General features: G+C 36.0%; 1 protein-coding gene across 14 annotated transcripts in view; it reads right to left on the bottom strand.

Moving 5' to 3' along the window:
• NOL4 (nucleolar protein 4) overlaps positions 1-13755 on the bottom strand; it is a 356931-nt gene that overhangs the window by 24979 nt on the left and 318197 nt on the right. The gene's annotated exons all lie outside the window — the stretch shown is intronic.

A 13755-nucleotide genomic window follows, 5' to 3' on the forward strand; every position in this document is an offset into this window, starting at 1 on the left:
GTAATCATGTTGCAATATGTAAATGTATCAAATCAACACGTACACCTTAAACTTACACAATGTTATATATAATTTATATCACAGTATAAATGCATTTTTAAAAAAAGAATGTGCACATTTACAATTATCCAAAACTATGAAGGAAACAATGACTCATGTGAAATACTAGGTATTTATGCTGAAAGATTCTCCTTATTATCCTTTTAGTCAATAGACCTTGGAGGTAAAAATATAGATTCAAGAAATCTAGAATTTTAAGAAGCAGTGTTTGGAGATAGAGTACATGTGCCTTCCTTCTCTCAATGATTTCTTACCAAATATTTGCTTTGCTTTGTCAAAAATCAAGAGATTTAAAAGTTAAGCACAATCAGCTTTGTGAACCTAGATAAAATATTTTCCTATATGTGAAGGGAGGCAGGGTTGATGGATTCCCATGGGGGTTAATGCCCTCATTCAATTTCTCACCTTTATTTTTATGTTGCATGGAAAGCAGAAGAAATTTTACAAGAAACAGAAGAAATAACAGAAGCAGACCATAGGTGGAGAGAGTGGTGGGAGAACAGCCCATGGAAGATGAGGATGTGAAAGAAGTGAGTATACTGTGAACACACAAAAACATGTCTCCTTTGAAAGATCACACCAAAAAGAAACGTAATATGACCTTCCTCACAGTTATAGATAAACTGTGTTTATAAATATGTTTTCAGGAAGAAAGTGTTAAGAAAACATGATTATCCCCACAATATTGTCCCAAGAATAAGAGAGAGTAATTTTTTTCTTTTGGAAGATTGGCCCTGAGCTAACATCTGTTGCCAATCTTCCTCTTTTTTTTTCCTCCCCAAAGCCCCCCAATACATAATTGTATATCCTAGTTGTAGGTTCTTCTAGTTCTTATATGTGGGACTCTGCCTCAGCATGGCCTGATGAGCAGTGCCATGTCCACGCCCAGGATCCAAATCAGTGAACCCCAGGCAGCCCAAGCAGAACACGGGAACTTAACCACTTGGCGATAGGGCAGGCCCCAAGAGAGTAATTTTTTTTTTATTTTGAGGAAGATTAGCCCTGAGCTAACATCTGCCACCAACCTCCTCTTTTTGCTGAGGAAGACTGGCCCTGAGCTAACATCCATGCCCATCCTCCTCTACTTTATATGTGGGACGCCTGCCACAGCACGGCTTGACAAGCAGTGCCATGTCCGCACCTGGGATCCGAACCAGTGAACCCTGGGGCCGCAAAGTGGAAAGTGTGAACTTAACTGCTGTGCCTCCGGGCCAGCCCCACTAAGAGAGTAATTTTTATTGCCAATAATAGGAACCAGAAAAAAATTCATACATTTAGAGTAATGCACAAGCTCCCTTTAGATACATTCGGAGTACTCAAGAGGATTATATTCCCTAATGGGTTTAAATTACCAGAAATAATTTATTTCTCCCTGTGACCACTGGGATATTGGCCAGAATGTTAGTCATCACGCATTTAATTTTGTGATCATTTGTTAATTCTGAATTTGAGTGAGTGGAGCAACTAGCAACTCAGAGGCCACGTTGCACTGCGTGGACACATTCACACACATATCCTTTCACCAGTGCTAGCAACTGTACACGGGTGGGAGGAAAGCTTTCAGAAAAAGCATTCATATGTTAGTCAAGAGCCAAATGTCACTTAAAATGGCCATATGCCTTGAAGTTACAAAAGGAAATATTAGCTTTATAATTGTAACGATACTTGGCATTTGAAATTTTTAACATGAAAGAGAAAAAAATAAACCAACTTTGGCTTTCCTGCCCTCTTAGAGAGATTCAGAGAGTCAGACCCAAGGTCTCTAATGAGGCTGGGGGAGCAGCCTGGTCCCTATTTCAGGAAGATGCATCAGTACCTGAACCCAGAAAAGAGGAAGGTAGAAAATGGCTAATTCAATTTCCACTTAGAGAGCGATATTTCTCACTTCCTAGAAAAGCAGAAAATTCTGAACTCCCCAACAGAGCTCCTTCCTGACGAGCAGAGGGCTGGCAAGGCCAGTAAAATTTAACTGATTTATTAGATAGATTCCCAGAGGACATGTCAAAGTTCAAAGGAGGTTGTAGAAGGGAAACAACTCAAGCCAATCATAAAGAACTCGTGCCACCTGGAAAGCCACTGATCGGTCTATCAGCAGGCTCAAGAAGAAAGGTCTCAGAATACTAATGGAGTCTTCTTTTCGTTTCCCTTCTCTTCAGTGAGTAGGTACAAACACAAAATTCTCAAGAGGACCTTAAGAGTGTGTAAAGATCTATTTTACTGTAGAGAACAGGCTTTTAAGAAGCTGCTGCCAGAAAGGTCTGATCAATATTGAGCTGTAAAACCAATTACTTGTGCTGGGCAGTCCAGGGAAAACACAGGGCCACTCACTTCTCTTTGCAGAGCTCTTTCTGTGAGGTTCCCTGACCTACAGAAACCTGATGAGAGATCTGAGGTCTGTCAGACAAGCTGAACGTTGCTTCATTTTATTTTGCAGTTAATTCATATCATTTTCTTTTCAGTTTTCCAGCAAATGATGAACATAATTTCTGATCATTAAATTTTACAAAGAAGCATCATCTCTCTGAAACTCTATCTCAATACAGATGTGTGTAAATCATTCACATTCTAGGCTGAGTTCTGGGTTATTATCAGAGTACATGTTGAAAAGCTGGAAAAACACCGAATTCAGTGGCAAAATTGTGGTCACATTTCAAATATTTTGAGTTTGGGTCTGCTTTCTCTAAACATCACACAATTTCAAATTCTGTCACAATGAAATTCTTTCAAAATTTGTTTTGTTTCTTGTTTTAAAGTAATCCCAGCCTATGCCAAAGAGGTTTTTGATTCCTATGTTACAACTTCTTAGTTCTTCTCAGAACCCTAAAATAACTGAAAGTTATTTAAAAGCCAAGCAGTTTGCATTAAAAGCATTACTATTTAAGAATTACCATTAAAGTTTCCATAAGGTTATTCACTGAACCCAGTTATTTCATTGAGAAGTGAATGATACATACATAACTGTTACATACATACATACATAATGATAGATACTTAATAATGATACATACATAATGATACAATAATAATTAAATGCAAAATGCCTGATGAAATAAATGTAGAAAAGGTTTCATACCATAATGCAACCATCCACACCCCAATACAATGGTGCAAGCAGAGTAGAGTCTAGAATCAGCACTGTCCAACAGAAATTTCTGTGGTGATGGAAATGTTCTTCTGTGCTGTTCAGTACAGTGGCCACTCACCACTTTGGCAATTGAACACTTGAAATGTGTCCCAGTGTGACTGAGGAACTGAATTTTAAATTTTATTTAATTTTAATTAATTTCTATTTCAAGAGTCACATGTAGCTAGTGGGTGTCATATTGGATAGCACAGATATCAATAAACATATTTGAAGGAAAGAGAAAACAATCAAAATAAGGATACAAATGAGTAGGGTTTAATGTAGGAAAATATCCTGATTAAGTCAGGCCATCAAAGAAACACGCATGGGAGAAATGGGCTTCCTAAGAACAGTCACAACAAGTTGGACACAGTGATGGAAAAAATCTCTAGATACAAACAAGTTTCCACTGTCTGCTATACAATGTGCTTATAGAACAACTCAGGTTTATTGGGACTCTATTGAGACATAATGCCTGCATAGTCCCAGTTACATTGACTTCAATTAGATCACACCGTCACCTTTCTGCACATATTATGTTATCAGCTCTTCCCTTTGTGTAAAGGTCACATGAATTACTATAGGGGATTGTTTAACTTCTGTGAATCACTTTTTAGGCTCTACTGTATAAAATCATTATCTACACAGTTTTATGTAATAGACCTTGTATATTTTTCCACAACAGAAACACCCAGCTGGTCTCCTGGAGCAGGATGACAATGGTTCCCCCCTCATGCATCTGTACTACTTCTTTGCATGTGGCTAGTGAGCCAGAACAAGTTATTAACAGGGTAAGGTAAAGGTCAAAATCACAAATTCCAAGTTCTCTGAGTAACTATGGTAAACGCTTCTTTCTTGAATCAAGAGATTTAAGCTGAGCACATTTTAAAACAGAATTTATGTATTTCAAAACATTTGTCTGAAATGTTTGATATAAATACTTCTCTTCTTCCAATATTGTGCTCTTCAGGGTACTAAGAGAAACAGAAAACAAACTTTAAGAAGACATCCTCAACTTCAACTGATTATTCCCATGCTCAACTGGATTTAGTTAATTTCTCCAAAGAGGCACACTATTTTATTGGAATGACTTCTTTCACTGAGTCATTCATTTATCTATTTAATATTCATTGAGCACTAATATAAAGCCAATTGCCTACTGACACTGGTTGATTGATAGTCAAAAAAGTCATCTTGCCTGCCTTCAAATTGTGCACCTTTTAGTATAGAAAAGAGCACATAACAGCCAGGTTAAATAAGAGATATGCCTAGGGTATCATGGAAACATATAGGAAGAAAACTCGATGGGTGAAGCAGCCAAAAAATTATCATACAGAATTAATAGGTGATATGAATCAGGTGCAGCAGAGGGCATTCCTGCATGAGATAACCCCAGAAACAGACAACAATATGTATGGAAATGAAGAATACATTTCTAAATAGTTAAATATGAGGTTTCTTGGGATATCTAGATCAAGCTATTTGGTAGACAATTGGATATAAAATCTGAAGCTTAGGGCAAAACATGAGGGAGATATACAGCTTTCAGCATATTCTGCAATTGAAACCATAAGAGCTAGCAGGCTTTCCTTTGAGCATGGTGCAGAACAAGAAGATTAAAGAGGCAAAGTCAGGATGCTAGGAGAATGCCTGCACGGAAGGGCATGAGTAAAGAGAAAAAGCCCTGGAAGGCAGCAGGAGAAGACTTATCTAAGGAGCGCAAGGTGACATGAGTGTATTATGGAAGCCAAGATAGTGGATGTTTCAAGGTTCTAATCACCAACAGATTCAAATATACCCAAGGAGTATGGTAAGTTAAAGAGAGCATATTATCTTCAGTTTGGCAATAAGTGCAATCACTGATAAACTTAACCTGACCAGTTTCAGCAAAATGGTGGGGAAAAGCCAGTTACAGCAGATTGAAAAATGAATGGTAGATGAGAAGTGAAGGCAGTAAGTGAACAGAAGCACTCCTTTCAAAAATTTCAGATGAGAAGGGATGTTTCAGAAGGTTGATGCCTAGAGACAGCACTATCCACATACGAAGCCAGTCATACCACTATGAACCAGCTCTAGTGTGGTGGTGAATCTTATGGCCAAGCTTCCTTAGACTCAATTATAGGCCCTGATCCAAAACATCTTTATTGTCAACAATCCTGAATATTAGTGAAGAGCAAAGAAGATAAAGGATGTAAAGATTCGGGCAAACTAGAAATTGTCATAGAAATGTTAGTTATTATGGTCATTATTACTACAATTTGGTTTTGTTAGATTTCGTTCTGTATATCAGCCCAGTTTATATCAGAGTTGAAAAACAAATTGAAAAGTCTGCCCAATGGAGTTTGAGGAGAGGAAACATCAGCAGTTAACTTCTGCATTATGCATATAATTTAGACTCTGGAGATCCAACAGATAACTGCAGTGAACCACAATTGCCCTCTTTAGACAGCTCAATGTGAACTTCCTGAGAGAAGGGAAGCATTCCAAAGTCCCATGTAATCGGATGTGATAATAACGGGAGGATTGGCTGCTTGCTTCTCATTTCAGTTGGATAATTTGAATAAATTCTCTACACAAATTGTAACTGCTGTCATTTTGATAACACTCCAACTTGAAAATTTGGATTGTTGGATGCAGACCCTTGCCAGCTCTAAACAAATGGAGGTTGTCTAACGAAGGATTTGCAGGGCACCCTTTCCATGCTATGAAGTCTCCAACATGGGCAAGCTTTTCCTATTGCTACTGTATTCAGAATTAAGCAGGAGTTTCTAAAATTCGTTGGAGCCTTCCTCTTTCACCTACAGAATGCTCAAATTCAGTTTAATCTTTCTTACTGCCTCTGAGTCCTTTGCTTTATCTAAGATAAATCCTTCACCTCTGCCATCTAATATACATAATGCTCTTGGCACCTTTTTGACTTTAGGCAGTAAGTGTTCTATTTTTTTAAATTTATTCATTCATTAAGCTAATATGGTTGACCACCTACTGTATGTCTGGCCTATTCGGGGGATATAATAGTGAACCAGACAGAATTCCTGCTTTCAATGAATGCACATCTACTTAGGGAAAAATATTTGAAAACATATGTCAGGACTCAATGAGATAAGCGCTAGAATAAAGACACATGCAGAAGAGTGATTAATCTCCCAAAGGGTGGAAGAGCGGCAAGGTGGAGTAAGGTTTCACAGAGGAAGTACTGTTTCATCAGAGTCTTAATGGATTTTGATGTTTAGACAAAAGGAGGACAGATATTTTACCTCTTTCGGATCTGTGAGTTTCTTGAGGCCAGTGATTCTGTCTTACTCAACTTTGTTTCTCGTAAAGTACCTGCTATAGACTGATTGTTTGCATTCTTCTCAAAATTAATATATTGAAATCTAATCCCCAATGTGATGGTATTTGGAAGTAGGGCCTTTGGGAGCTGATTAGGTCATGAGGGTGGAGCCCTTGTGAATGGCATTAGTGCCCTTACAAGAGAGACCTGAGAGGGCTCCAGCATTCCTTCCATCTTGTGGAGACACAGGGAAAAGATGGCCCATCTATGAACCAAGAAGCAGGCTCTCCCCAGGCACCAAATCTCCTGGCACCTTGATGTTGGACTTTCCAGCTCCCAGAACTGTGAGAAATAAACGCTTGTTGTTTAAGCCCCCAGTCTACGATATTTTTGTTATAGTAGCCTGAACAGACTAAAAGTACCTAATAAAAGTGATCTGAACATGAGATCCCAAATATATTTGTTAAATTCAAAAGCTGTTAAGGTATCCTTTTTTCTTCTGCCCTCACATTGTTCTTCACATAGTACTATCTGCAGTGTTCATGATCTTATAGTAGTTTAAAAGGTTCTACAAACATTGTCTCTCCTTCAATCTTTGCCCTCCTATTCATGCTGCCAATCCACAGCATACTTCCCAGCTTCTTCGTTAATGGTTTGAATTCTGATTGTCTTCATCTGTTTTATAAATTCAGATGTGTAGCTAATTCAGCTTGGTCTCTTGAAAGTTGCTGCTCCCTTCCACACTTTTCAGAAGATCTCTACAAATCCTAAAATCAAGAATTCTCAAACTTGGATTAACTGGAGTTGTCACTCACCAGAGATGATGTTGGCATCTCATGCTAATCTTCTGCTACGTCCTTTTTAGCTCTCATGATTTATGTATATGTATGTAGTTTCTTTCTCTACAGCTCCAAATCTGTTACAGGCAATGACTATTCTGACATCTTCAAGATGAAGAAATGAACTAAAGATAATAGCATTTTTAAAAGTCAGAATATTTGGGGTTCCCAGAATTTATAAAGAAAGTCCCCAAATAAAGGAAATCTTGGGCCTGATCAATCCTGTCTTTCTGTGATTAAAACAAGCAAAAACAAAATCAAAACAGCAGTAGCCAATACCAGCGTTACAGGTAGAATGTGTTTTTGAGGATAACTGTTATTTAAAGCTCCTTCATAACACGGAATTAACCATTTCTCTTCCCACCATTACTATGCCTAGAGTCCTTTCTCAAATGTGAGCTAGAGAAATTCTCTTTGGTTTAAGTCTAAAACTGTAAGCTGCCAAGACTAGTCTTTTGCCTTTTTTTTTTTTTTAAACTCAGCTACACACAGCCCAAAGCCAATGTCCAAAGAAAGCCATATCATTTTTAACTTGCTGCACCCCATCCTGGTTATTCTGCTACTCCTGTTTCTTCCCAGCAGTACAAAGCCTGAATTGTTCAAAGTTATCTTTTGCTGTGTCCTTAAGAGATCTTTATCTCATCATACAAAAGCCAAAAGATGTATTAACTAGACACCCAGAAAGTCAGCCTATGTGACCTTGAGCAAGTCACCTAAATTTCCTGGCCTGTTTCTTTCTTTATAGCCTTTAAAAAATAAAGAAGTATCTATCAAATTATTTCTCATTGTATTCTACGATAGTGAGGTTTTTTGGGGGAAGACTTCCAGACAAGATGGACCTCACCATAGTAGCATAGTACATTCAGACTGCAAATTTATGAAACCTGCTTTCTAACCACTTTCAAGGATGCATACCTGGAATCGATACCAGATTTCCTATGTGGCTTTTGAGTACCACTGAACAATACAATTGAGGAAGGAATACCAGTGTACTGTGATTACATATGTCTGTGTGTGTATATGTACATAAATATATGTGTGTGCATTGTGGTACGTGATTCAAAGGACAAATTCAGGATGCTATGAGAGTTCTGACTATACTTGATCTAGACTTGAACTTCAGGATTTCAAAGATGAGCAATAAATGATGTGGGGGCAAAAAAAGGCAGGTCCAAGAAAACTTCAGGTGGGTGGACCTTGAGGCATGAAGAGCTGGATAATATCATTTTCCTAAGAACAATGAGAGCCCACAAAAGCGTTTAGATAATGAAGCGATGTGATCAGATTTTTTTTCTTAAAGATTACTTTAGTTGCTCTGTGGAGAATGGGTTGAGGGGCAAGAAAAACTTTTGGAGCCCTGCTCATTAATAATTCATAGCAAATTTTTCCTTTAAATTCTCTCTCAATTTTCACTCATGATTGGCTGTTGCCCCCAGTTCTCTCTTCTTTTCTCAAAATATTCTCATTTGTATCTTCAGTCATTTTCTTCTTTGTGTATAGTATCTTTCTTCCCGCCAGTAGCTTTCTTCACATTTTGTGAAACACAATGCTTCCTCCAACTTGCTAAACAAGTCAGAGGACTAAAGTGGGGCCTGAAACATATGTAGTCTCACAAGATCCTATGCTCAAAAGAGTCCTACGCTATGTTTAGTGCTCTATTGTCACTGTCTTGAAATTCTTAATATTTAATTCTTAATTTTTAAATAAGAATTTCATTTGTCATTGTGCTCCAAAATTACTTAGCCATTTATGGAGCAAAGATAAATTATTTTAATTGTATTTGAGTAGAGGTGAGTAATACTCAATTTGCTTTATATTCTTTTATATGTCAATTCCATGTCCAAAGCTTTGCCCAGTTCTCTGCATTTTCAGTACCACCACAATAATCCAAATTACTAGTGTCTTTTTCTGATATTACAGAAATAACTAATATTAGGCAAAGACTAATATTTAAACAAAGACAAATAGTAACAAATATTTAAACACAATATTAACAAATATTTAAAGACAAATATTTAAACAAAGTAAATAGTAATAAAGAGGGATATTTTACAATGATAAAAGGGTCAATCCATTAGGAAGATCTAATAATATAAACAATATATGCAACTAATGACAGAGTCCCAAAATAAATGAAACAAAACTGTCAGAATTGAAGACAAAAGTAAACAAACAATAGTAGTTGGAGACTTCAATACCCTTCTTTCAATAATGGATATAAAAATGAGGCAGATGATCAGCAAGAATATAGAAGACTCCAACAACACTATCAACCAACCAGGCCTAATACACATTTATGAAATATCCCACCACTAAGAGCTGAGTACACATTCTTCTCAGGTACATATAGAACATTCTCCAGTATAGACCGTAATCTGGGTTATAAAACAAACTTCAATAAACTTGAAAGGATTGAAATTATATAAAGTAGGTTGTCTGATCACAGTGGAATAAAATTAGAAATCGTTAACAGAAATTTGGATAATTCACAAGTGGCAATTAAACAACATACTCCTAAGTAATCAATGGGTCAAAGAAGAAATGACAAAGGAAATTAGAAAATATTTTGAAGTGAATGAAAACAAAAACACAACATACAAAAACTTATGGGATGCAGATAAAGCAGTGCTTAGAAGGAAATTTATAGCTTTAAATTCCTATATATAAAGAGAAAAAAAGACTTCAAATAAATGTCAACTGTTAAGCTTAAGACACTGGAAAATAAGAGCAAACTAAACTTAATGAAAGCAAAATGAAGGAATTAATAAATATGGGAGTAGAAATCAATGAAATAGAGAATAGAAAAAGAATAGAGAAAGTCTATGAAACCAAAAGCTTGTTCTTTGAAGAGATCAAGAAGATTGACAAACCTTTAGCTAGAATCACCAAGAAGAGAGAACACTCAAACGATCAGCATCAGAAATGACAGAGGTAGCGTCACTACTTACCTTACAAAAATAAAAAGGGATTATGAAGGGATACTATAAACAACTGTGCCAGTAAATTATATAAGTCATTTGAAATGGACAAATTCCTGAAAATATACAAGCTACCTAAACTGACTCAAGAAAAAATAGACCACAGAAGTAGACCTATAACAAGTAAAGAGATTGAGTTAGTCATCAAAAACCTCCCAGAAAAGCCCAGGCACAGAGAGCATCACTCCTGAATCCTACCAGACATACAGAATTAATACTACTTCACAAACTCTTCTAAAAAATAGAAAAATATACAATAACCTTTTAAGAAAAGCAGTCCATCTAAAATAACATCACAAAGGGAAATGGCAATAAAATTAACAAAAGAAGTATAAAGCTTGTACTTTAAATACTACAAGACATAGCTGAGAGAAATTTAAAAAGATTGACATAAATGGAAAGAAATTCCATATTCAGTCTGTTATTTTCTTAAAATGTTGAACACAGAGTTACCGTATGTATGAAACAATAATTCTACTCCTAGGTAAATACCCAAAATAATAATATTTATACACAAACTTGTATATAAATGTTTATAGCAGCATTATTCGTAGTAACCCAAAAGTAGAGAAAAACCAAATGCCCATCAATGGGTAAATGGCTAAACAAAATATGGCATGTGCATAGAATGGAACGTTATCTGGCAATAAAAAGAATGAAGTATTGATACATGCTATAACATAGACGAACCTTGAAAACATCATGCTAACTGAAAGAAGTCAGACCACAAATTGCATGATTCATTCATTGTGTATGAAATGTCCAGAACAGGAGAGTTTCTGGAGACAGAAAGTAGACTAGTGCTTACCAGGGGCTATCACTTCAGTAGTTGATTCAATTACACAGATTGTTAGCTCAGTAGCTTAAAATGTGAGAATGTGATGTGAGAATGCCTGTGTTCAAATCCTGGCTCCTCCCTTTATTAATGAAGGACTTTGGGCAAGTTACTCAACCTCTTTGAGCCCCACAAAATAGGTTTTAATCATGCTAGAAAAAAGCAAGTGGTGCCTAAGCATTATTTTTTTAAATGGGAGCAAGTTCAGTTTTATAAAAAGTTTCCCCCATAACGCACAATGTATCTCATGGGAGACTGTGTGAGGATTAAACAGAGACTTCACTGCCATACCACAAGGACTCAATAAGTTGTAGTTGTTATTAATTGATGTTAAATAAATTAATTTAATAAATGAATGATATTTTAATCTATAAGACAAAACATTTATGTCAATAAAATCTTTAGCGAATACACATTTTCCCCCAAACTTTTTTACTTCTTCATTAAGTTCTGAACTACCTATCACTTCTTACTTCTTATGTAAAATATTAAAAAAGCAATGTTAGAGTTGCCAGCTTTACAAGCTAAAAAAAAATGTTTGGCTTTTGTTGATGTTTTCCTTTTCTGGTCTTGGACTTGCTCTTTTCTGCTGATTTGCTGTCCAAATAAAAATAAGCTTGGAAACAGCTGAGAAGGCTCACTAGCTTTCGAAAAACTGAACATACACTTGAAACTTAATTTCTTTCCAAAATAAGCTGCTTTCTTGTTTCCCCTTCCACTTGAGGCACCCCTCTTTGGAGCTGGAGGGCAATTGACAACAGACTAAAGCTCCGTGATCCTGTCCTTAGAGGACCTTTAATTTCAAAGCAGATCAAGGAGCCCCAACCTTCCAGTAGAGTCGCTCCTGAATACAGTCGGAGCGTATTTCCAGGATTGTAAGGGTAAGTGATTTTCTAGAATATACACTTATTTGACACTAATAATGCAATTCCCTCCCAAACATATTACATGCCCACGAAGCCTAATTTAAATTTTCAAATTCAAATTGGTCTTTGTTTTCAAACATTTTCAGTGGCAAAAGATAGGAAACATGTTCTTTTAAAACAAAAAAGACATTGAGTTCTCACTGATACTACCAATTCAAATACAAGATTATGGAGTTTTTGCTTAAACTTATTGATTTTACATCTGTATCTACTTTGCCCCCTGCTGAAAATCCCAGCTTTCACTGACACCAACATAATTACAAATTTGCTTTAATCCACAATACACAGACAACAGTCCCCAAATAATAATATGATTACTGAAAATAGTTTAAGACTTTATCATAGGCTTGCATGCTGTGGAGTCAAATTAGAATTTTTGAGTTCCTCTCAATAGGGCTATGCCAACCACTTATTAAACAGATAAAGTTCATTTGTATCATTTTCCCCTCAATATTAGGGATTCTTAAAATAAGTTTGTTTCATAACTAAGTAAATATGTAAATTGTACCAAAGTTAAATTTACAAAACAAAATATAAAAACCAAGTATACTCAGAAAATTCTGGCTTATGTTCCTTTCTCCATACCGATCTCCCTCATCGCTGCCTCTATGCAAACTTCTTTTTAAATTATACAAATCCTTCTTTAATGAACGTTAACATACTATAAGTACTTTTCACACCAGGAGTATATAAAGATATTTTTTATTACTTTGTATGGCTGCATGTGACTCTCTTATTTGGATGTTATAATCGAATCAACTAGCCATCTACTGATGGACATTTTTATTGGTAACCCCCTTTTTTTTGCATTTATAAATAACACTGAAACGAATAGCCTTGTGCATATGTTATTTTTTATTTTTGCCACTGTATCTTTGAGACATATTTCTAATGAGATTTCTAAAGTGATTGCTGGGTCAAATGGTACATGCATATTAAATTTTGCTAAATATTGTCAAATTCTACTCCAATCTTTTGCATTTCTACAAGAAATGCACGAGAGTACTTATTTCCATCATAGCTTTGTAAAAAGCATATTGTGTAAATATTTGGATCTTTGCTAATCAGATAGATAGGTAGATAGATAGACAGATAGATAGATGCTGCATTTTTCTTATTAGGAATGAGTGGGGTTGAGTAACTTTATATATAAGGGACATTTGCATTGCCTTCTCTGGGAATTGTGTGTTCATATTTCTGGCCTTATTTTTTTAACATATGGTTTTGGGTATTTCTTTCTTCTTAGAAGAACATTATTGGCCTATTAACTCTTTGTAGTATAGGCAGCTAATAATTTTTCCCGTTTATCATTTATTTTTTCACTTTGCTTATCATATTTTTTATCTTGCAAAAGGTGTGTGTGTGTGTGTGTGTGTGTATGTGTGTGTGAGATGAAATTTATTTTTCCCTGGATTTTAAGTATGGTTTAGGAAACCTTTTCCCACAACTTGCTTATAAGAAATTCACCCATGGTTTTTACGTTTAATATTTGTATGGCTTTATATTACACATTTGGAATTCATTCTGGTATACAAGCTGAAGAAATTCATAGAAATTTACCAAGTATGAGCCAGTATGAGCTGGCTCCAGTCCCTGACTCCTCGCTGGTGGAGCATGCCACTGTCACTGACAAGCTATTGGCTGGAGAGCCATGTGTTGTTTCAGCTTGTATGTTCTTAGGTATACTGACTGTGTATGTTTCATGAAGTCAATAAAGTT

This window comes from Equus przewalskii, chromosome 7 (genome assembly GCF_037783145.1).
Source record: "Equus przewalskii isolate Varuska chromosome 7, EquPr2, whole genome shotgun sequence".
Taxonomy (NCBI): domain Eukaryota; kingdom Metazoa; phylum Chordata; class Mammalia; order Perissodactyla; family Equidae; genus Equus; species Equus przewalskii.